The sequence below is a fragment of the Ranitomeya variabilis genome, chromosome 3 (genome assembly GCF_051348905.1).
Source record: "Ranitomeya variabilis isolate aRanVar5 chromosome 3, aRanVar5.hap1, whole genome shotgun sequence".
Lineage (NCBI taxonomy): Eukaryota > Metazoa > Chordata > Amphibia > Anura > Dendrobatidae > Ranitomeya > Ranitomeya variabilis.
In genome coordinates this window covers 702,806,061-702,830,632 of record NC_135234.1, presented here as the reverse complement: position 1 = coordinate 702,830,632, position 24,572 = coordinate 702,806,061, and the positions used below count along the sequence as shown (strand labels likewise).

The 24,572-nt window shown below is 43.5% G+C and overlaps 1 protein-coding gene across 6 annotated transcripts in view; it reads right to left on the bottom strand.

Annotated features, from left to right (window-relative positions):
• DCLK1 (doublecortin like kinase 1) overlaps window positions 1-24,152 on the bottom strand; it is a 487,270-nt gene extending 463,118 nt beyond the window's left edge. For 2 of the 6 annotated variants that reach the window (XM_077298213.1, XM_077298216.1), the window contains exon 1: window positions 23,781-24,031. The gene's annotated coding sequence lies outside the window, so the exon portion shown is untranslated. Of the gene's footprint in view, window positions 1-23,780 lie in introns of all 6 variants that reach the window. The other 4 variants (XM_077298214.1, XM_077298220.1, XR_013224066.1 and 1 more) reach the window with 3 other exon arrangements.
• Between the last annotated feature and the right edge of the window lie 420 nt (window positions 24,153-24,572).

Here is a 24,572-nt window from a genome sequence, read left to right as displayed (position 1 = left end):
ATGTCAATACTTTTACGGATGAGCCTAAATCTTGAAATTCAACCAATTTCCATTTTTTCAGTGATTTTTTTTTTAAAGAACTTTCAAATTAGATTTTGTGCCAGATGGCAAGCGTGCCAGTGATTTTATACCGCATTAGTCTACCTAATGTTCCATTTAGCACAAGCAAAGTGTAATTAAAAGTGTTAAAAGTTTTAGGTAATGGGATCCCACCCTGGAGAGCTGCAATAAAAATTCTGTAATTGAGCACCCAAGGGTGTATACGTATGAGCTGAGTCCCTGTCGCACTCTATGACCGCAGCAACCAACACTCAATGTCCTCCATAGTATGACAGGAACCAAGTGCTAATGGCTAGCTAAGAAACCAATTCTGATCCAATGCAATCAGTCTTAATTAAAAAATGTCCTAAAAAGGGAATCTGTCAGAAGGATTTCATCCCCAAACTACTGATATGTGCATGTAGCTCCTTCAAAGACAAGTCCAGGAAAACCTTTACATGGCCAGTCTGTCCCTCCACTGCTGGGAGGTCTCGGTCCTGCTCGGCCCTTATTCACATTTACGTCATTTGACACAAGGTAAAGCTTTAAAACTAGAGGTTAGGACTGTCCCGAATAGGGTCACCTTGATGTAGTGGGATGGATTTTATGGGGTTTTTTTTAATCAAAATTATGCCAACTTAGTTCCCAATGTTATTTTCATGCACTGTTGCCATTTATTAATATATTTATTTATGGCAGGTTATTTGTTAATTTTGTTTTTATCTTAGGTTTGTCTTTACATGGACAATCGGTTTCTCCATTACTGAGAAACCGGTGCTTGAATTCAAAGGCAAATGAGGCTGAAGAGCTATTTGTAGATCTGAATCCTCTGTCACTCCAGCTCTATTCCCCTTTCAGGGCCGTCTCTACATGCTTGACTGACAGCTGCTTTACTGAGTGACATCATGCAAAGGAGCCGTCAATCAAGCAGGAACAGTAGGCTCTAAGTAAGGAATAGAGCTGGAGTGACAGAGGCTTCAGATCTACAAATAGCTCTTCAGCCACATTTCATATAATTTAAAATACTGATTTCTCAGTAATGGATGAATGAACTGGCCATGTAAAAGTATTGTTGGACTTGTCTTTGAAAGGGCTACATGTGCATATAAATAAATAGTTTGGGGTGTGAAATCCTGCTGACAGGAAAAAAAATAGAATATTCTTAATTAAAGAGGGTGTCCACTACTTTATCATTGATGACCTATCCTTAGAATAGGTCATCAATGTCTGATCGGTCTGGGTCAGACACCCGGCACCCCCGCCAATCAACTGTTCTAGGTCTTGGCATCAGCGGCCGCCAACTGGAAATGCTCAATTGTTGAGCTACTCCATCTTCTGATAGTGACCTTGTCAGAGTACTGAACATCCACCTCCTATTGATTTGATTAGGAGGCGGATGTGAAGTACCTAGTCGTGACCACTATCAGAAGACAGAGCAGCTCAGCTATTGAGAAGTTCTGGCCAGTTGCCACAGTCACCGAAAACAGCTGATCAGCGGTGGTGCCAGACCCTGTCCGAGGAGACATTGATGACCTATCCGAAGAATAGGTCATTAGTGATAAAATAGCGGACAACCCCTTTAAAACTTATTGCAATTTTGTTTCTTTTTTTCATTTTAGATGCCTTGGGATCATTAAAAGGGTTGTCCATTACTCAGACAACCCATTTCTCAATCCGCATGTTTGGCCCCAGTAAAATACCAACAATGGCTCTCCTGAGGATCACGTAAGAATCCCATAAATCCACCAGAGGAAGTGACAGCTGCTGCTTTCTCACTTCCTCGGGATGTATGTGATAGGTCCGAACGAGGGAAAAGTGAAGTGGCTGCTGACTGGCCTCAGGGATCTCGTGACCTAACAACATTACGCAATTGCCGGGAAAGCCAGTGCTGACACTGCTGGAACAGCGCCAGCACCAGAGGTGAGTGTAATTGTTATTATTTTACTGATGACTAACATACGGATTGAGAAGGGGTTGTCCGAGGAGTGGACAACCCCTTTAAAAATGCAGCTTGTGAAGATGGCATACCCTCAAAGCTGTTGTAGACAATCAACAACTGTTTTAAGCAATTGTAATTTCCTATTTTAGTTGCTATTAAAGTCCAAGTGTTAAAAAAGGAAGTTACAAGAGGAAGTAAGTACACTGATATGGCATTCACCCTCTGTGCCCATTCCTCAGAAATTCACCAGGGGATATAAATATATCTCTTTAGTTGTGGTCTCATGGATACTAGCCAATGACAGCACGTACAGAGCCCCATGGGGGTGTTACCTAAACCCCACAGATCCTGCACTGCTATCTATTGTATTACATGATTGGCTGACCACGTTTTTGCACTTTCATTTTTTCCCCCTCTTCTTATAAGAGTCATAACTTTTTTATTTTTCTGTTGACATAGCCATATGAGGGCTTGTATTTCGAGGAAAGAGTTGCAGTTTTCAAAGACACTATTCAAATTTACCATATAGTGTACTAAGAAACATTAAAAAACCTCCAAGTTAGATGAAATCTGGCAGCATGAATCAGAGTTCGGTTCTGTCCTTTCAGCCATGTATACTCTTCTCTGGAACGGCCGGGGACCATACAACTCAATGACTAGTGCAAGAGGCTGGTTTTCCGCAGCTGTTCCCCGTCCTCCAGCGTTTCAAACTAAAACATAATCTACATAACTAAAACGATGGTGTCATGCGTCCCGTGGTTTGGACAGCCAGGTCAGGTTCCCTTTAACATTTTTCTTCACCTGGCCTACCAGACACAAAATCACTATACCTAAAGCCCCCCAATACACATCAGACTAAGGTCTGACTACAACAACTGGGTCAGCTGTCAGTTTAATGGTATGGGGGTCTGGACAATTGATTGTCAGAGAACTAAAGGATCTGATTTCGGACTGCCGATCATTTTGTTCTCCCAGAGATAAGCCTCTCATATAGAACACAGGAGCATTTGGCCAAATGGTCGGCCGAACCATTGATTTGCTGACAGTCGGAGCTCTACTGGTAAAGACTACGTTAATGGGAATGTGCTATCAGAAAAGTACTTTACTTTTCTTAAATTTTTAGGTTAAATATGTTAAACATGTATAGTGCTCTTTTAATGTTTCAATTTCACAATCTATATTTTACAAAATCCTGAAATCTTGATGCTTTTACTATGTTTAAGGAGACTAATACGAGCCTTAAAACTTTCTGTTCTATAGGGAGCACTTTCCAGCTAATCCAGGTTACAACATTTACAATATCTGATATCACAGCTCACCTCCACCACGTGTATCACAGAAGTCAATGAATTTCTCTATATTATTGTTTTTTTAGGTTGATGTGGCTGCTGTAAAGCATATCTATGAGTGCCATGAGCAAACTTTAAAGCAGAAAATATCATAAAAGAATCTACAATAAAAACAGATTGGAAAAAAAATATGCATCACTACTCGGTTTTAGTTAGTAAAATTGACACAGGTGATACATTCCTTTAAGGAACATTAGAAGTGCAGTACATGTTGTAATGTTATAATAGAGTGACCTTGCTACACCTGAACGGTATTATTACAGTGCATATTACTAGTTTCTATAGATACCAGTTACCTATGAAGAGGGTGATCTTGAGCAGAGGAGGTGACAATTTCCTTCTAGATAAGGAAGCTGTGTATACAATTCAATAAGATGCATATCACAATGTTGTACACGGGGGAAACTGTAGAACAAATATGTCCAGACCTCGGATCACTGCTGCGTTTGAACAAGAAACGGTGAAGGGCGAACACATTAGAAAGAGTAAATATATATATAGAGAAAAAAGTAATGCGATAGAAGTGGCGGTGATAGCGTGTATGTATACAGTGGAGCTCCTGCCCACATTTAAAGGGCAAAAAAAGTAAAAAGTAGACGTACTGGTTTTCAAATCTTTCTCAGATGTCTGGAAACCCCAGAAATGGCTCTTCATTTCCAATACTTTGAGCCAATCTTATCCCATTTTAACATTTGATCACTTTGCAGGACCATTCAGTGGAATGGTGCAAGGGTTGTACAAAACAGACACCAGGAGTGGAGCCAAAACGACATGAGAAAGATTGATATTTCTTCCATGTTTAGGACCTACTCCTGGTTTTGGCTTTCAAATACTGAATAATCTAAAGAAATATTCTGTAACTTTCTATGATCAATGTATGGAAATATAAGATGTTAATGGGATTCATTTTATTTGCCATCAATATCAGATGTGGGTGAGTTTTAGCCTCAGCTTGGAGTACTCTGACAAACGCTACGTCTATTTCATTTTTTACGGCACCATAACTTTAAGAGAGACTCTGCCTTGTACTTGAGCTCAGTTCTATTTGCATGGGAATAAGAAGCAGAGAGCTTCAGTACAAGGCAGTCGCTGCAAAATGTACCTTGCCATGCCTGCTAAACTATCGGCTGATCGGTGGGGCCGCCAGATGATGGATGGGCCTTCAATGTCAAGGTCCAATAAAAACTCTCAAGCTTTGCTCTCTAACTGGAGACCATGATGGGAATTAAACATGTGCTGGTTTTATCTAATTGTGGATTGTATGGGTTCATGAACGTTGTAGTCCTGTATGGAAGCATATAAAGTCCTGATGGCTCATGTATGGGACCTTATTGCAATGCTTTTCAGATAGAATATCTCCACAGTAAGTCACCCACTGGAACATGGAAAGATTTGAAATCAGAGGGATAATTTAGCTCCACAGATGTCCATCCGCGAAGTATAATGGCGTCATACCGTTCAGACGTCATACAGAGCCGGCATTCAGGCCTCTGTGACGCACCACATGCTCCCTTACACACATACAATACAGTTTGCAATAGTGGTCTATGCCACATTTCTGTCTGTATGCGTTAGTGGAACATTGGAGGAAAAAAGAGGTGCAGAATAGAGCCATGAGCATGTTCATGAGGCCGAAGAGGCCAAAAAAGTATAGTCACATTACTATTATTTCCAGCAGCCCATACACAATAATGGAGCCATTGGTCCGTAACACTGAAAGCAGCGCGAGTGGCCTAAACGTGCTACCATGTACTACAGTGATTCCCGTTGAGCACATCAAGTACATCATTGTTCGGTAATTGCAAAGGCAGCTGCTGGCAGAGGATCTTGATGATTCTCAAACCCAAGTGTATTCAGTGTGGCAAAATATTTCTTAGATGTCCATTAATAACCTCACAAATGGCAGACAAGACGTGCAAGTATGAGGATTTCTGCATCTTGGAGCTCATACTCAATAATGAAAGAATCGAGAGGTTTTAAAAATTTCCATTTTTTCATCATTTGAATATCATTAACATATCTATCCACCCTATGACTTCCAAAACCCCATGACTTTTCCATTTAGGTGCTGCAGTGTCAATGTTGAGGAGTGTATATCACTTATTGTAGGTAAACTATTCCCAGTTTATACTTCGCAGTCTTGAGATGCTTTTTTTACCTATTTTCCTGAGAGGCTATTTTTTCTCTAATTTGTGTTGTTTCTAGAGTTGATTGCATTTGTTCGGATTTGGTCGCCGAATCTGAATTTGCTATATTCGGACCATATTCAAACCCTATTCATGCCGAATGTATGTTTGATGATCGGTTCCAAACATACTAGGTAATTTCTACTCCCATTGACTCTAATGACTTTCGGCTGTGTTCAACGAATATTGCAAAAACAATATTCGCTGCTGATCGTATTCGAAACCGAATCCGAACAAATTCACTCAACTCTAGTTGTTTCTACCCAAAATTGTGTGACTCATTGTGATTTGGACATGAATAAAAAGCATTACACTGTAGTAAATGGGATGAGGCTCTAGAAAAGTGAGAATAAATGTTAACTTGTGCTTGGGAATGATTGTATATGTAAAGAGTTAAGTCCATTTATTCACTGGAAAAGTAAAAAATGTATTGGAACGGTAAAACACTAAGAGGCCGGAGCATCGCTTATGGGACTTTTGTCTTGTAGAATTCCTTGACCTTTTCTTAGCCAATCTCTTCAAAATGCATCACGTGGTTTATGAAATTTCCACAAAATAAAAAAACTATATTTTTGTAATGTCTTAGAACAAAAAATCGCATATTCTGTTAAAATGTTTTAATTCATGCAAAAATATCAGATAGAGACAAAATCACTCCAAGGAAGACCTGGAGAACATTGAGCAAAATTTTTGCTACTTTTAAAGGGAACCTGTCACCCCGTTTTTTCCGTATGAGATAAAAATACTGTTAAATAGGGCCTGAGCTGTGCATTGTAATAGTGTATTTTGTGGACCCCGATTCCCCACCTATGCTGCCGAAATACATTACCAAAGTAGCCGTTTTCGCCTGTCAATCAGGCTGGTCTGGTCAAATGGGCGTGGTGTCTTCCCCCAGATCTTGCTTAGTTTTCCGTTGGTGGCGTAGTGGTTTGCGCATGCTCAAGTCCCGAATCCACTGCACAGGGGAGTGAAAAGAGCGCGATCTGCGCTATTTCCCTGGTGATCGCGCGAGTGCGCAGATGGAGCGCTCTGCTGCCCGCGGCTTCAGGAAAATGGCTGCGGGATACCGCGCATGCGCAGATGGAGATCGCAGCGGCCATTTTCCTGAAGCCGAGATGCGAACTCTGCTTCAGGAAAATGGCCGCCGCGATCTCCATCTGCGCACACGGTGCATCCCGCCGCCATTTTCCTGAAGCCCCGGGCAGCAGAGCGCTCCATCCGCGCACGCGCGGCCAAAGGAAGATGGCCGCCCCCACCGATCACCAGGGAAATAGCGCAGATCGCGCTCTTTTCACTCCCCTGTGCAGTGGATTTGGGACTTGGGCATGCGCAAACCACTACGCCACCAACGGAAAACTAAGCAAGATCTGGGGGAAGAAACAGCGATGTCACCACGCCCATCTGACCAGACCAGCCTGATTGACAGGTGAAAACGGCTACTTTGGTAACGTATTTCGGCAGCATAGGTGGGGAATCGGGGTCCACAAAATACACTATTGTAATGCACAGCTCAGGCCCTATTTATCAGTATTTTTATCTCATACGGAAAAAACGGGGTGACAGGTTCCCTTTAAAGCTGAAAAAATCTGCCAATCCCTTGCATAATGATGGAAAAAAACAAGGTGAACAAAGATAAGATAGATTTTAAAAAGGCACAAAGTAAAAGAAGAAAATGAAAAACAGGCAAAAAAAATGCCAAAAACGAGAAAATGCAATAATGAATCAGGCCTACAAATTAAATTCCTACAAGAAATCATTCAGTCTACGGAAGGACTTTTTTCCCCTCTTTCGAAGAACATTTCTGGCCTTTTCATATATGGCCAGATCCTCAGTGTGGAAAATGAGAGGAGAAGTTTCCAAATAGCTATAAATACTCTCAAGGATCTTGTCTGGACCTCGCCTCATATTAGTTTCTATAAATAATATTGTATGGCACATTAATAAATATGTCAGATCTTTTTTTTTTGCTTTGGAACTTGGATCCAAGTCTTTTCAAGAAGGAATGCAATATTTATGAAGTGCAAGCTCTAATAAAAGTAAAAACAAGCATATATATATAATAGCAAGCCAAGGAATGACAAATGGAAGGTTTACATTGGAATGGAATATAACTAAAGATATGACATCCGTATATACTATATATCAAGTTCTGCAACATACACCACGCTCTAAACTAAATGGGTTGTCCACCTTTGAGGACATTTTTTTTTACTTAAACACATGTATTTGGGGCTAAAAATATTTCTTGTAAATAGATTTCATTAAATTTTTGCACTCTGGACAAATTTGTGCACATCTAGGACTCCTGAGACATCTAGGACGCCATAAGTAACTTCTTAAATACCTGATGGATTCACAGCAGTAACACCTTCCTCCTTGATCCCTTCCACCCTGACCCTCTCCTGATGTTCTATCCCTTATCTGGTGGTATATATCCCCTTCACTCTCACCCCTTTTTTTCCTGTCACACATCTTATTGAGTTCACAACATTGGCCATTAACCCGAATTTTGCATTTGAGTTTGCAATATTGTAATTTCAATAAAAATTACAGCTGAAAAACAAAATTATTTTGCACTGTTGTTACACACCTGTCCCAGGTCAGTGCCCTGCTCCCTTCACCCCAGTCCATTAAACTATCTTGTGGCCCACGTCAGCCTTTGCAAGTAGCCTGGTGTGCTCCATTGTAATCATCTACCTAAGCCTATATAAGGCCTACCAAGACACACACTTGTTTCTTGGTATTAAAATTCTTAATTGTTTTGGCACCAAGACCTGCTCAGTACCTGTCTGTGGTCAACAGGACCTTTTCTACCTTTCTGCTGTCTTTAGGACCTCTGTACCTTTCCGCAGTGTGCAATGCCTCTGCTACGTGTCTGTAGTCTCCAAGACCTTTGCTACATGTCAGCAGTCTCCAGGACCTCTGCTATCTATCTGCGGTCTCCAGGACCTTTTCTACCTTTCTGCAGTCTTCAGGACCTCTGCTAACTGTGTATTCAGTCTCCAGGGCCTCTGCTACCTGTGGTCTCCAGGACCTTTGCTACATGTCTGCAGTCTCCAGGACCTCTGCTACCTGTCTGCGGTCTCCAGGACCTATTCTACCTTTCTGCAGGCTTTAGGGCCTCTGTTAACTGTGTGCAGTCTCCAGGACCTCTGCTACATATCTGTGGTCTTCTGGACATCTGCTACCTATTTCCTGCCTGCTTCAACTGCCTGCTGCACCAACACTCGTGGTCCAATTGGCCACCCAGACCTTGGGCTTTGAGGATCCACCTCACCTTCTATGGGTCAATACATAGAAGCAGTATACGGTCGTGCACTGCTTGTCTTTCCCTTGTCGCACACCTCCTCTAGTTACATGCACACCGCAGAAAATGTCCTCGAACATGGAATAAGCATGGATTAAAGGACTTTTATTTGAAGGATGTGGTGGGTGCTGCCTTTCATTTCTTCTGCCACTACAGAAGCCATTCAGTCTTGGCTTTGCACCACCGCAGAGATAAATAAATCCTATAGAAGTTGCTTATACCTGGAATAAAAGTCACGCATTTAAGTGTGATAAGATTGGTGCCATTTAAACTTCAAATCTTTTAATTTTTGCCTTTTAAGTATAATATATACAGTTCATGACATTACAGCCAGGCATGTCAAATTACTAGATGCCTAGTTCTGTAGCCTAGCATCTGGACATTAGTGGGGATCTTCAAATCATTATTTTGTGCGGCAATGGAGGCACATGAAAAATATATGGACCAGATACTTTGATTGGACTGGAAAGCCTTTTGCATGGACTATTTACACACTTCAAATTCAGCCTAATTTTCTGCTGTATGAAACATTGGCCCTAATTTTGCCCGATGTTTTGTTCCAGGCCGCCCTGATTGGGAATCATATGTCTGATCACAAATGGACGATTAACTTGCCAGTATGAATGTTTTAAAAAGTTATGATAGTTTTCACATAAGAGCGGGGGTGGCATTTCACTGGTAGATTAATATGATCCCATTGTCTGGCCAGAAGGGAAATCATATTCAAAGTTATACAAATGTCAGACAAGTTCCTCAACTAATCACAAGCATTATACTGTAATTCCATGAATGGTTCTTCTTATGAGGATCACAATGAGGGAAAGTTAATGAGGAGTAATGACACATAGTGTGGAGCTAACAGTGCAAAATAATTCCCTAGGTACAAGGTATTATTTTATCAAATGAAATAAACTTCATTTGTATGTAAATTCTGTGAGAAGTACATTACACAGTCATTACTGATATTACATAAAGACCCTTTGTATGTTCTCCTTGTGTTTGCTTTAGTTTACTTTAACGTGGTCTAGTTTTTTGGCTTCCAATCAGTTAAGCTGTTGTATATACTGTATGTGTCCGGGTCCTCTTTTAATTAGTAGGCCTGGCGTGATAAATGTGTGGCGTCATACCAGGCCTGCAAATTAAAAGAAGAGTCGAAGATGCCAGGAAGTAGGAGGCAATTCTCAGATCTCCTGTCCTACGACCATACAATGCTGACCTGGCCCCTAGTCCAGGTCCTGGGAATCGTTCCACACCACCGATAGTGATGATCTAGTGATCTACATCCTATGTTGTGAAATTTGGTGGTAACAGGAAACATGGCTAAGGGGACATTTATGGCACATCTACAGGATAGACCACATGTCGCTGGCTTAGCAATATTTGGAGCTCCTATAGAAATTAATGGAAAGAGCCAGTGCAGCCAGGCCAGATCTCCATTCCTTACAGCTCGTAACAGAACCCTGTTTTCATTAAAAATGCAAGTCCCAATCTTTTGTACATTTCAAGCATTTGGGGACCGAATTATTAAAGCTTTGAAGCCACAAGGGTGGCTTAAAAGCTTTGACAAGTTGCAACCTTTTTTTGCACAATGAGGAGTGGCGCAAATATTTTATGACTTTTGGTGTTTTCATGCCACTTTACATCACCTCCACTTAAATGGGTGAAGCTGTGGAGGAGCCAGGCGGGACTATTAAATTCAACAAATGTGCAAATGTTTTCTATGCCAAAAATGCTACTCCAGACCCTGACTAGAGCAGCATTTCTGGCACAGCGCCTGGAGGTGCATGCCAATTAAGAGAGGCGCCAAATTCATTAAGTGTAAGTCTTACTAAATTCGACACTGTGTACTCTATGAAGAATGGCATAGCGTGACAGTCTGGGTGAATCGGCCCCATAATGTTGCTTTAGTATAAATTTCATAGATGGGACAATCCCTTTGAATAAAAGCCAGTTCAGCAATCAAACATTGCCTTTGGCCCAGCATTTCTTATTCCAGGTGATCAGCTGTTATCAATGGTGAAGCCACATTTGGCCTTATAGTACCCCTACAGCAATACAGACCGACCAGTTAGAATAAATATTCCAACAAGTAATAGATGAACGCCCAGGTATGCCAGAGGCGAATCATACACACTCACTCTTGTTTTTGCTCATTAAAGGGGATTCTGAGTGATTTGGATAACAGCTGTCCTTGTGACACAGTTTTCCAATGTCTTCTATGGGAGTAGGCCTGAGAGTATTTTCTAAAAGAAGGTTATTAAAGGGCAACAAGGTTTTTAGGCTCTATCTCCCTGGACGTAGCATTGGTTGGTTGCTTGGATTTTCAAATTGTTTTCATGTCATTCCTCTAGGAAATCTAATCTATGAAAACTCATCAACTCATCAATAAATTGTTGGTTGATCTGGGAATTTAATCTAATTAACAGTTAGAAATTTGGATTGTAACAGAATGTAGCAACCTCACGTGGCTCTACTTTGGTTTTCCTTTGATCATTACAACTATAACTTTTGTAAGTTGAGATTGATTATCGCTTCTGCTCGGCCTACAACCTGCAACAGTGACCCCATTCCTTCACCTCTCCTGCAGTCTCTCTCACCAGTGGTCACCACTCACCTGACTAAAATATTTAACCTCTCTCTTTCTTCAGGTATCTTTCCCTCCTCACTTAAACATGCCATCATAACCCCTTTACTTAAAAAGCCATCCCTGGACCAGAACTGCACTGCTAACTACCTATCTCTAACCTTTACTTCATCTCTAAACTCCTGGAACGCTTGGTCCACTCCCGTCTAATCCGCTATCTCTCGGATAACTCTCTTCTCGACCCCTTACAATCTGGTTTCCGCCCTTTACACTCCACTGAAACTGCCCTCACTAAAGTCTCTAATGATCTAATAACAGCTTAATCCAAAGGTCATTGCTCTCTGCTGATTCTCCTAGATCTCTCTGCCGCATTTGACACTGTGGATCACCAGCTCCTTCTCACTATGCTCCGCTCCATAGGTCTCAAGGACACAGCCCTCTCCTGGTTCTCCTCCTACCTCTCTGACCGCTCCTTCACTGTTGCCGGCTCCTCTTCCTCTCCTCGTCCCCATACTATCGGGGTTCCGCAGGGCTCAGTCCTAGGCCCCCTCCTATTCTCTCTATACACGGCCCCTTTTGGACAAACAATCAGCAGATTTGGGTTCCAGTATCATCTCTATGCTGATGACACCCAATTATACACTTCTTCCCCCGACATCACCCCTACCCTAATTCAAAATTCCAAGGATTGTCTGTCTGCTGTCTCTAACACCATGTCCTCCCTCTATTTGAAACTAAATCTCTCCAAAACAGAACTTCTTGTGTTTCTCCCTTCTACTAACCTCACTCTTCCCAACATCGAAATTACTCTGGAGGGTTCAACCATAACTCCCAAGCAGCATGCCCGCTGTCTTGGGGTCATATTCGACACCGATCTTTCCTTTACTCCCTATTTCCGATCACTCACTCGCTCTTGTCACCTGCATCTTAAAAACATCTCCAGAATCCGACCTTTTCTCACCTTTGAAACTGCTAAGACTCTTACTGTCGCTCTTATTCATTCTCGTCTGGACTACTGCAACTCTCTTCTGATCTGTCTCCCTCTTACCAAACTTTCTCCTCTCCAATCCATCTTGAATGCGGCAGCCAGGGTCATATTTCTGTCTAACCGCTTCACCGATGCCTCCATCTTGTGCCAGTCATTATACTGGCTACCCATTCGCTACAGGGTCCAGTATAAACTCATCTCTCTCACCCACAAAGCCCTCCACAGTTCTGCACCGCCTTATATCTCCTCTCTCATCTTTGTCTACCGCCCTACATGTGCCCTCCGTTCTACAAATGACCTAAGGCTAACATCCCCCGTAATCCGAACCTCACACCTCCGTCTACAAGACTTCTCTCGTGCTGCGCCAGCTCTCTGGAATGCACTTCCCCAGACGATCAGACTGATACCTAGCCCCGACCTATTAAAGCGCACTCTAAAAACCTGTCTCTTCAAACAAGCCTACCACATCAACTACTCAGTAAACTAACTTTGCCCTGTTCCCTCCTTCCAAATATTACTCTGAATCTGCACCCTACTATTCATCTGTCTCCACACCCTCCATGCACACGATTAACTGCACTTGATACTTGACTATTGCACTTAAACACACGGGCTGATGACCGGATCATGCAGCTTTGTATGAAAATCCCTATTTATTATAATTGCAAGACCTGAAATAACACGCACTTTTCACCTATTGTGTCCCCCCCATTTCCTTGTAGATTGTAAGCTTGCGAGCAGGGACCTCACTCCTAATGTCACTGTTTAAATTGTCTTAACTTGTATTGAATTTGTCTGTATATGTCCCCGCTTAATTGTAAAGTGCTGCAGAATATGTTGGCGCTATATAAATAAAGATTATTATTATTATTATTATAATTGATTGTCCAGCAAAGTTTCTTTGTAACTAATCAGCCATAACATAATAAAATCCTGCTGATTATTGTGTACATTCACCTCCTGGCACCAAACAGCTCTAACTCGTCCAGTCCACTCTATAAGACCTCTAAAGAGTTCTTCAAACTGCCTTCAACTGAAAGGCATCTGCTTCTCTAGATTAGGTGGCCAGAATAAGCAACAGAAAAAGGTCGGAAGCAGTTCTCAGGGCTCCTGTATGACTACTGACCTGACCAATGAACCAGGACTTGTGTATTGATTCCCACCAACTCTAGTGTCCTGTGGTATCTGACACCAAGGTCCTCTGAGTCCTGTAAGTTGTGAGGTTCGGCCTTCGTGAATTCTTCCCGCACATCCCACACATGCTCAATTGGATTGAGTTCTGGGGAATTTAGAGGCCAAGTCAATAAATGTAACTCTTTGTCATGTCCCTCAAATCACTCTTGACCAATTTTTGATGATGTGATGCTCTGTGTGTTCTCACATATTTCTATCTTAGCATTAACCTTTTAGCAATCTGTGCTCCTCCAGCTCTTCAGTGTGAGCAGACTAGGCAATCTACGGTAACTTTCACTTCCCATGTACATCAATGAGCCTTGGGCACTCATGACACTATGAGTCCATTTGAACTAGTTTTTCTTCATATTGTGACCAGGTATTGGTAAGAATGGCTGTTTTTTTTCTGCACTGGTTTATCCTTCCTAGGAACACTTTTGGCGTGTACTGCATTAACCAACACATATTGGGAATACAGGTGCTTCTCACAAAATTAGAATATCATCACAAAGTTAATATATTTCAGTTTTTCAATACAAAAAGTGAAACTCATATATTATATACAGTCATTATAAACAGAGTGATGTATGTCAAGTGTTTATTTCTGTTAATGTTGATGATTATGATTTATAGCCAATGAAAACCCAAAATTAATTATCTCAGTTAATTAGAATACTTTATAACACCAGCTTGAAAAATGATTTTAAAATCCGAAATGTTGGCCTACTGAAATGTATGGTCAGTAAATGCACTCAATACTTGGTCGGGGCTTCCTTTGCATCAATTACTGCATCAATGCAGCGTGGCATGGAGGCGATCAGCCTGTGGCACTGCTGAGGTGTTATCGAAGCCCAGGTTACTTTGATAGCAGCCTTCAGCTCGTCTGCATTGTTGGATCTGATGTCTGTCATCTTCCTCTTGACAATACTTCATAGATTCTCTGTGGGGTTAAGGTCAGGCGAGTTTGCTGCCAATCAAGCACAGTGATACTGTTGTTTTTAAACCAGGTATTGGTACTTTTGGCAGTGTGGACAGGTGCCAAGCCCTGCTGGAGAATGTAATTTCTATCTCCAAAAAGCTTGTCAGCAGAGGGAAGCATGAAGAGTTCTAACATTTCCTAGTAGACGGCTGCGCGGACTTTGGTCTTGATAAAGCACAGTGGACCTACACTAGCAGATGACAAGGCTCCCCAAACCATCACTGATTGTGGAAACTTCACACTAGACCTCAAGCAGCTTGATTGTGGCCTCTCTGCTCCTCCTCCAGACTATAGGACCTTGACTTCTAAATGAAATGCTAAATTTACATTTATCTGATGTAAGATTGCACTTACTAAGTGTATTGGGGGACACTCACTTGGCTCGGGATTCAAGCACACTGGCACGGTTTTTCACACAAAACAGTCTATGCGGTTTATTAAAGTGTCATAAACCGGGTTATGCACAGTTCATTATGTACATTTCATAGAACACAATAGGCACCAACTGGTGATATTAACTTGCAGCTTTAGACACTTATTAGACACTTCATATACGGCTATGTCTCACAGACACTAAGCATGCTGGACCTCTCAGTTCGTCCAGTTACCATGGGTGTCCGTACGCTGAACAGTTCATCAATGTCCCTAGTCATATAGCGCACATGACATTGGGTTGCGGTCTCTAAACACGCTGAACCTCACTTCGTTCAGTTACCGTGGGCGACCACACAGTTCATAGACAATCACAAGCACCAACAGTCAATGGTACCTTATGGGAGCTCCTGCTCCACCTGCTGACTCCTCGTCAGTCCTCTCTCCTGGGGAAACTGCCTTACGGGGTTCACCAACTTGCCTGGCCGGCACACATCAGTCAGTCCAGAGCCACCGAAGGACGGTAGCTTCCCCGACACAGACCATCCAGGTCCACAGCCTCTCAGGTGCTCCAGGAAGACTCCACTCACAGGAGCTTCCAACACAGACTGTCCAGGACCATAGTCTTACTGTGCGCTATTCAGGACGTCCATCCCACATGGGAGCGTCCAACACACTGGCATGTGCTCTTCAGGATTCCTACTCCCAGGAGATCCAACACAGGTTGTGCTCTTCAGGAAGCCTACTCCCAGGACTTCCAACACAGGTTGCTCAGTGTGCTATTCAGGACGTCCATCCCACATGGGACCGTCCAACACACAGGCATGTGACCTGTCCGGGTGCTATTCAGGACATCTGTCCATCACCCCAGGCCACCAGGTCCAAAGCCCCACCATGTGCTCTTCAGGATTCCTACTCCCAGGAGATCCAACACATAAGCTCTCCAGGACCTTCCAGCATAGACCCTTCAGATCCACACTCAGTGACCATACAGGAACCACACAGGAACCATGTGACCCACACCCTGGTCACACCCTGGTCACATTATACACCCACAGGTGGGAGTGTGTGGGTGTGGCTAGTTTGATCCACCCATCTCTCATAACTAGCCTAGTAAGTCTCCCTTCATAACTATACAAAGTCTTGAGGGACTACAGGTCCCAGAACAAGAACATTGCATCAGACTTACCACGCAGACTCCCTCTGCGACACATATCGGCCACTCACAATTCTGCCAGTCACTGTTTCACCACCATTATAACAACAGATATGCCTCCATGCATATCCCGAGGAGCACACACAGCGCCCTCTAGCTGCCACAGGGGTCACTGCATCACACTGAAAACAACACCTTGGACCACTGAGCAACAGTCCAATTCTTTTTCTCCTTGGCCCAGTTGACACACTTCTGGCGTTGTCTATTGGTCATGAGTGGTTTGACACAAGGAATGCGACACTTGTAGCCCATGTCCTGGATATGTCTGTGTGTGGTGGCTCTTGATGCAATGACTCCAGCAGCAGTCCACTCTTTGTGAATCTCCCCCAATTTTTGAATGGCCTTTTCTTAACAATCAATTCAAGGCTGCGGTTATCCCGGTTTCTTGCGCGCCTTTTTCTACCACACTTTTTCCTTCTACTCACTCTGAACAGCCAGCTCCTTTAGCAATGACCTTTTGTGGCTTACCCTCCTTGTGGAGTGTGTCAATGACTGCCTTCTGGACATCTGTCAAGTCAGCAGTCATCCCCATAATTCTGGAGCCTTTTTAAATGCTTGGGAAGCCTTTGCAGATGTTTTTTTTTACAATTATTCTAATTTACTGAGATAATGACTTCTGGGTTTTCATTGGCTATAGTCATCAACATTAACAGAAATAAACAATTTAAATAAATCACTCTGTTTGTAATGATTCTATATAATATATGAGTTTCACTTTTTATATTGAAGAACTGAAATAAATTAACTTTTTGATGATATTCTAATTTAGTAAGAAGCACATGTACCTGATGAGATACGTTGTTTTGCAGATAAAGCATGTCTAAATAGTCTAACAATCCATAAACCATGTAAGGGAACCTCTGGTTGTGGCATGCCATTTATTTCAGATGGAAATGCAGAGGATTAGTCCTATTGGGTGACAATCAGGCTAATCCTCTTGTGCAGATCCACAGCAGTGCTACAACAAAAATCCAAGTACATAGCTTCCAATTTCTGACATGGAAATATACAACGGTGTTCAGTCGGCCATTTTAAAGTACCATCATAAAGACAGATCGGAAGAAAAGAGGCTATAATACACTATATGGATAAAAATATTGGATACAAATCTTAATCATTGAATTCAGATTTCTCCTTCAGTCCCAATGACCCTGGTGTATAACATCTGGCCCTGCGTCGTACCACGTCTGCCTTTACTAACATTTGTGAACGGTGCATAGCCGCTGCGGCGGTGGTCGGTGCACGGCTCTGCTCTGTTAGGGCATTAGGACCCACTACGAGGTTTGCTGTGACGTGGCAATGGGCTTCATACAGTCTGATCAGAATGTTAAACTAAGAACCTCATGTTCAGTTATATATATTTTTGCCTAGCGGCATTAGATCATTGTATGATTTTTGGAGGTGCGGTCCATTCTCTCTTTTTCTCTCTTTTTTTCAACATATCGGCTCATTATAAAGAGCTCACCGATACCACAGTGCTACTGTTATAGGACGTCACAGATCTAACAAGTCAGTACATTAAATGTCTTCCCTCCTAAATCTTTCACCATCACCTGTGAGTGGTATTATGGAGAAGTGGAAGCATTTAGCAACTCAGCCACAAAGTTGAGACCACTTGGAGCATAGTGTGATCGCCGAGTACTGAGGCGCATAGGGCATAGTCACTAATGCTGTGCTGACAAAAGCTTCATGGCATTGATTTCCATAGCCGAGCAACTGCAAGTGAGCCTTACATGACCAATCACAATACCAAGCATTGGATGAAGTGGTGTAAAGCAGCCACCACTGGAACAATGTAAACATGTTCAGTGGCGTAACAAATCACGCCTCTGTATCTGGCATCTAGTGGAAGAGTCTGTGTTTGGAGAATGGCAGAAAAACATTCCTGACTGCATTGTGGCAACTGAAAAGCTTGTTTTACAAGGGTCTGCCTAGGTCTCTTAGGTCCAGTGAAAAGAAATCTTAATTCTTCAACACAAGACAATATGGACAATTGTAGATTTCAGCTTTGTGAGAACAGTTTGGGCAAGGCCATTTTCTGCTGTCCATGACTGTGCACCAGTGCATAAAGTAAGGTCCGTAAAGACATAGTTGGGGGAGATTGGTTTGGAACATGACAGGTCCCACAGAACCCTGACCCATCCAACATCTTTGGAATTAACTAGGGGAATGATTCGGAGTCTGGCCCTCTCCACCAAAATCAGTGTTTGACCTCACAAATTCTCTTCTAGATGAATAGGCAGAAATTTCCACAGACACCTCCACAATTTTGTAGAAAACGTTCCGAAAGGATGGAAGCTGTTGTAGCTGCAAATAAAAGACTAACTCCATATTAATGCCATTGTCAATGGATTTAGGTTGGGATGACATAAAATCTTCTATAGGTGTAATATGGAGGTTTCGTGATTCTTTAGTCTGTTTAGTGTATATAAAGCAAATTGATCTGCTATTCAGTGTCAGTAAGCAGAGGGCATCTCACATGAGCGGTGTAATGTCCACCACTGTTGTGCTAACTCAGGAACAGGTGAAATCTCTGTTTTATGCCCCCCATACACACTAGATATTTGTCGGCCAAACGATGGTTCGGCTCAGGTTTGAACTGGCCAACAGAACAGGAGAATCCTCCGGTGGGCCGCTGTGTAATAGTGGGCCACCACACTCTTATATGAGTAGCACTTGGCACTATACACTTGAATCATTATGCTCAGACAAAGGCCGCATCTTATTCATTTACTAATCTACTCAGCTCATTGTTATATAAGTTTGTGATTGAGGATAATGTCACATTTGCATGAAGCTGAAACGTAGGGCCCTGGAGTCGGCTACTGGTGGGCCCTTGGCTCCCCAGTCCAAAACTGGTTCGGCTGATTATTCAGCTGGCAACTATCTTCCCGAACTCTCACATATTACACAGGAGAGCTCCTGTAATTTCTATGAGAAAGTATCTGGCAGACATCTCTGGTGGCGACTTATCTCTTAAAAAACTAAAGAATCGGCAGTCTGAAATCGGACATACCGGTTCCTCATCTCCCCTGACCTCATCTGTTGAGGGTAAAGGCCCCGTCTCACACAGCGACGCTGCAGCGATACAGACAACGATGCTGATCGCTGCAGCGTCGCTGTGTGGTCGCTGTGTGGTCGCTGGGGAGCTGTCACACAGACAGCTCTCTCCAGCGACCAACGATCAGGGGAACGACTTCGGCATCGTTGAAACTGTCTTCAACGATGCCGAAGTCCCCCTGCAGCACCCGGGTAACCAGGGTAAACATCGGGTTACTAAGCACAGGGCCGCGCTTAGTAACCCTATGTTTACCCTGGTTACCAGCGTAAATGTAAAAAAAAACAAACAGTACATACTCACCATCTGTTGCCCGTCAGGTCCCTTGCCGTCCGCTTCCCGCTCTGACTGTGTGCCGCCGTACAGTGAGAGCAGAGCGCAGCGGTGACGTCACTGCTGTGCTCTCACTTTACGGCGGCAGTCAGAGCAGGAAGCAGACGCCAAGGGACCTGACGGGCAACAGATGGTGAGTATGTACTGTTTGGTTTTTTTTACATTTACGCTGGTAACCAGGGTAAACATCGGGTTACTAAGCGCGGTCCTGCGCTTAGTAACCCGATGTTTACCCTGGTTACCAGTGAAGACATCGCTGGATCGGTGTCACACACACCGATTCAGCGATGTCAGCGGGACCTCAACGACCAAAAAAAGGTCCAGGCCATTCTGACACGACCAGCGATCTCGCAGCAGGGGCCTGATCGCTGGTACGTGTCACACATAGCGAGATCGCTACTGAGGTCGCTGTTGCGTCACAAAACTTGTGACTCAGCAGCGATCTCGCTAGCGATCTCGCTATGTGAGACGGGGCCTTTAGTTGTACAGCCCCCATAGATGTTAAGGCCCCGTCTCACTAAGCGATTTACCAACGATCACGACCAGCGATACGACCTGGCCGTGATCGTTGGTAAGTCGCTGTGTGGTCGCTGGGGAGCTGTCACACAGACCGCTCTCCCCAGCGACCAACGATCAGGGGAACGACTTCGGCATCGTTGAAACTGTCTTCAACGATGCCGAAGTCCCCCTGCAGCACCCGGGTAACCAGGGTAAACATCGGGTTAATAAGCGCAGGGCCGCGCTTAGTAACCCGCTGTTTACCCTGGTTACCAAAAAAAACAAACACTACATACTCGCCTTTCGGTGTCCAGGTCCCTTGCCGTCCGCTTCCTGCTCTGACTGAGCCGCCGTACAGCGAGAGCAGAGCGCAGCGGTGACGTCACTGCTGTGCTCTCACTTCTCACTGTACGGCCGGCAGTCAGTGAGAGCAGGAAGCAGACGGCAAGGGACCTGGACACCGAAAGGCGAGTATGTACTGTTTGTTTTTTTTGGTAACCAGGGTAAACATCGGGTTACTAAGCGCGGCCCTGCGCTTAGTAACCCGATGTTTACCCTGGTTACCAGTGAAGACATCGCTGGATCGGTGTCACACACACCGATTCAGCAATGTCAGCGGGGCCTCAACGACCAAAAAAAGGTCCAGGCCATTCCGACACGACCAGCGATCTCGCAGCAGGGGCCTGATCGCTGGTACGTGTCACACATAGCGAGATCGCTATGGAGGTCGCTGTTGCGTCACAAAACTTGTGACTCAGCAGCGATCTCGCTAGCGATCTCGCTATGTGAGACGGGGCCTTTAGACTGCTCGACTACACCTGTCCATATCAGTGGGTTTTGTCCAAATTAGTGTAATGTTTATGGGGGTCTTAACCCTCAGGCAGTGCTAACTACAAACAGGTTTCCCCTGTGTTCATAGGCCCGAGAGGATGTGTTCAGCTGCCCTTCTCATCTTCAAGGGAAGGGAGTCAATGATGTAAATATACACCAGTAGGGGGTCCCAGTTTAATAACAGTAATGGAGCCCTCTCAATCACTATGTACGGGCCTCTGAGAAAATCCTATATGTATATTTTATACATAGAACATGGCTTCTGTCCACTACAACAGATCACCATCAGCCTAAACTGTAAAACAATATCGTCAGACATGTAAGTCTAGCCATGATATTAGATATGTAATGATAAGAGGATCCATGTCACAGAGCCATACGTAGGCCTGGCAGCCATGATATTAGATATGTAATGATAAGAGAATGTCACAGAGCCATACGTAGGCCTGGCAGCCATGATATTAGATATGTAATGATAAGAGAATGTCACAGAGCCATACGTAGGCCTGACAGCCATGATATTAGATATGTAATGATAAGAGAATGTCACAGAGCCATACGTAGGCCTGGCAGCCATGATATTAGATATGTAATGATAAGAGGATCCATGTCACAGAGCCGATCCATGTCACATAGCCATACGTAGGCCTGGCAGCCATGATATTAGATATGTAATGATAAGAGAATGTCACAGAGGCATACGTAGGCCTGGCAGCCATGATATTAGATATGTAATGATAAGAGGATCCATGTCACAGAGGCATACGTAGGCCTGGCAGCCATACAATGTCTGCTCACTGGCTCCAAGGACCAGATGCCAGATCATTTTTCTAGTTCATTTAGTCTGACCAGACCATTACAATACTGTAGACACAGTCTGGATACTTAGCACTACAGACATAGAGAAAATTCCTGAAAAAATCCCTCCTTTATGAAAAAAAAAATCACATTCCACAAACTCCTCATGAACCGCGGATCTACAGGGAAAGAGGGACTGGCGGGACTTCCCATTTAGAACAATATTAGTGTCATGTATCTCACCCTACTGATTGATTTCCAATAGAGTACACACATTTATTGATAGATTCTACCTTCTAATTAACTTTCAATTTGTAGAAGAATCTAACATGTAAAACTGGAAAAGCCTATGCTAACTAGTGGGAAACCATCAGTGCTGTATACTGCCATACTACATATATATATATATATAGATATATATACACATCGTAGCCTATGGATAGCAGAGGAATCCCGCTATAATATGAGGTGCTATCATATCGCATCCACTGGGAGAAATAACTGGCAGGAGGCGACACACACGGTAAGACATGTGTCTGGTTCTGGTGTCTCCAGGGTGCAGCACCTGCCCTGCGCTCCCTCTTCTTCCGCCATACAATGTGCTGACCATGCAGTATATACAGAGGTCGCTCCGGATCCTCAGTGACTATGGTATAAATGACATTCTCTTTATTCCCACATTGCAGGGATCCTCAGACAGATGAATTACTCCCATCCAAAGTGCAGGGAAATGAATGAGACGGACAACTCCCTTTTGCCCACCTCACGCCAAGTACCATGCGTTCCTCCCGCCACTTCATCTACTGCAATCCAGGGCACGGATACCTAAGCCATGTGCCATGTAGAAGCAGTAATGTTTTATTAATCAATAAGTCTCCTGCACGGATCTCACATTTACATGTCAGGCGCAGAGGAATAAGATGGTGAGCTCACCCTCTCCAGGCTGATGATGATTGAACGCCACTTGAAGCATTTTTAGGATGCCTGGAAGAACTGTATTTCTTTGTCTAATCAGTATTCTGCAGCAAGGGAGTATAATTAACCCTTATGTTTCTCAAAGCATGATCACTTCCTCCAGGTCCCTCCTGCAATATAAGCCATTTTTCTCCAAAATGCAAATTTGGGCTCAATGCGGAGGACTATAGATGGAACCGGTACATAAGTTTTGCAGCATAATGAAGTGCACCCCCTCCCATTCCCCAGTATATGAAGATGGCAGTCTGTACAACTATTGTCTGTCCTGTCCATCCATAGACAATTACTAAGGCATCAGAGCCAATTATCTCATGGGGAGGAGGGGGGATGTATAGGATGAACCTGCATCTTGTATGCATTGTCACCGTGCTGGGGGCTACGTATGGTGCATCTGTCAGCCTCAATCACAGCACAAAATCCAGGCCACTCCGATAACACAGAAATATATATATAAATACACAGTACTATTCCATATAGGATTAACCATCGAGGCGCTGTCACTTTTTGGAAAGGTTAAAAGAGCATATGCAGAGGCCAATCCTATGTTATATACAGTATATAGAGGCCAACCCTATGCTATATACAGTATATAGAGGCCAATCCTATGCTATATACAGTATATAGAGGCCAATCCTATGCTATATACAGTATACAGAGGCAAATCATATGCTATATACAGTATATAGAGGCCAATCCTATGCTATATACAGTATACAGAGGCAAATCATATGCTATATACAGTATATAGAGGCCAATCATATGCTATATACAGTGTATAGAGGCCAATCCTATGCTATATACAGTGTATAGAGGCCAATCCTATGCTATATACAGTATATAGAGCGACATATATAATGTGCAATTCTGTATAGGAGGAACCTGCATCGTCCATGCAATTTAATTACAGGGGATATTTATACATATAATAGTAACATCGATATGTGATAGATGAGAAATAGTCTTGCTGCAATACGTTGCCAGGCTTGCAGAATTGCAGGGAAAGCTCAGTGCCTACAGATGTAATGATTTGCTCTGTGCCCATCTCCCTGTCACCAGCTTGCTGCAGGGCACAGGCGATGAGAGCATTACAGCATTACCTAATACATGGCAGCACAATGAATGGACCGGCAGGGTGATGGCAGTGCAGGCACTTACCTTGTCTGCTACTGCTGCTGGGTGAGAGGAGGGCACAGGCAGTGAGGGTGTCCTGCAGGGTATTGTGCCGGCACAGACAGGCTGGGGGTCTTTGTTATGGAGGTGCTGGCCCCTGACTGACTCTGACTGCTGATGTGCTGAGTCTGGGCTGCAGCTGCTTTCCTTCTGCTGCTATTGCAGTGATTTGCATTAGCCCGGCCCTCATTGGGATGCTGCTCTCCTCCTCACACCAGCAGCATCCAGCCATCCTGCCCACCACATATGTGCTGCTGCCCGGCCTGTGCCCGCAGGGGATTGTCAGCAGTGGTCAGGGCACAACCTGGAGGCTCAGCGCCCAGTATTGCCCTGCACATGAGACATCAGCGCCTGCACAAGGAGCCTGGGGGACAGGGCAGTACAGACAAGTCACTGGTCTCAGGAAACCCCAGTAATGGTCTCTGTAATGTACAGAGGGATAGATGATAGCTAGATAGATAGCTAGATAGATAGATAGATAGATAGATAGATAGATAGATAGATAGATGGGATAGATAGATGATAGATATATAGACAGATGATGGATAATAGATAAAGGATAGATAGATTGATTATAGAAGCAGGGGTATTGCCAGGATCTTAACCCCTTTTGCCTCCATAGCCAAGATCTGTTTTTACATTTACATTTTTATTTCCCATCTTCCAAGAGCTTTAACTTTATGTATTTTTTATGGCTTTTTATTATGAGAAACTAAAAAAATTTCAACCAGGATGAAATGGTGAAACAAAATGAAATTCTCTTTGTCTGCACAATGG